Consider the following 1,286-nt stretch of genomic DNA (forward strand, 5'->3'; position numbering starts at 1 on the left):
CACCCAGATATTTTGGAATAACCTTAGAATATTTTCTTTTTCCAGTGGTGCAGTTGTGCTACCTTCCAATGATCAAACTCTATAGATGGTGGAGGGAAGATGCAGCTCTGCAATCCTGGAGTTACTGAACATATTTATTTATAGGTGATACGTATTATCTGGGCATGCTGTAGCATTTATTGGAGAATTAAGTTTTTCTCTCAAATCACTTATGCATTTCCAGAAAAATAGACACTACTGAATCTCTTCTGAGCACAAAAGCCTAATCAGTTTTTATGTCTTGGGAATGCTATACATATCAGGACTGATTTCTTTAGGAAAATCTCTAGAAATAGTCAGGAATGAGAGAATTCAAGTCTGGACAGTAGGCATGGATACATTATCTAAGGCTCTAATTGGTTTGCTCTCAAAATTGCGGAATGTTTTTGTCTTTGAGATACCTGTATTTTGCGTATACCAGGGAGAATCTTTTGCAAATGTACACCAAGAGTCATATACAAGAATGTTCATAGCAGTGATGTTTATAATATCAAGAACAGGAAACAATTTAAAGGTCTTTTGAAAGAAGAATGAGTAAACTGGGATAAATGTAAACATTGAAATATTATACGCTAGTGATAGTGAATAAGCTATAGCTATTTGCATATATCTTAGAAAAAAGTCCTGTAATATCAAGTGCTGATGAATTAACATGAACCGTAAGTACCACTAGTGGAAATGTAAATTCATATGGCCACTTTGGAAAATAATTTATGATTATCTTACGCTGTCGAAATGTAATAAACATCTGTGGAGTGTTTACTACATGGCAGTTATTTTCTTAAATGGACAAATGCTAAGTCATTTTACCCTTATAACTGTGTGGTGAGTACTGTATTTATTTTTCATCATTTTGTATGTGAGGGAACTGACACAGAGAAGTTGGGTAATTTAGCCAACTTCAAAAATGACACGAAACTACACACATTATATAAAATAGGTGAAAAAATAAGCTTATGAAATACATTCCGACTTTGTTTAACAAAATTTATGCAAGACAAAAAAAAAGATTAGTAATAGTTATCTCTAAGCAGTAGCATCTTGATCTTTTTTCCCTGTGTATGTTCAAGGTTATCTATGATGAATATTATTTTTATAATCAGAAGAGTTTTGAATTTACTGCATGGAGAAGATAATACAAGAGCAAGCATTAATATATTAAGAGCAACATGTCCTGGTTAAGTTTATTCATTCATTAATTCCACCAGGATTTACTGATTGCCTACTTTATGCCTGGCACTGGGGAT

Source organism: Propithecus coquereli, unplaced genomic scaffold, assembly GCF_000956105.1.
Source record: "Propithecus coquereli isolate 6110/MARCELLA unplaced genomic scaffold, Pcoq_1.0 Scaffold506, whole genome shotgun sequence".
Lineage (NCBI taxonomy): Eukaryota > Metazoa > Chordata > Mammalia > Primates > Indriidae > Propithecus > Propithecus coquereli.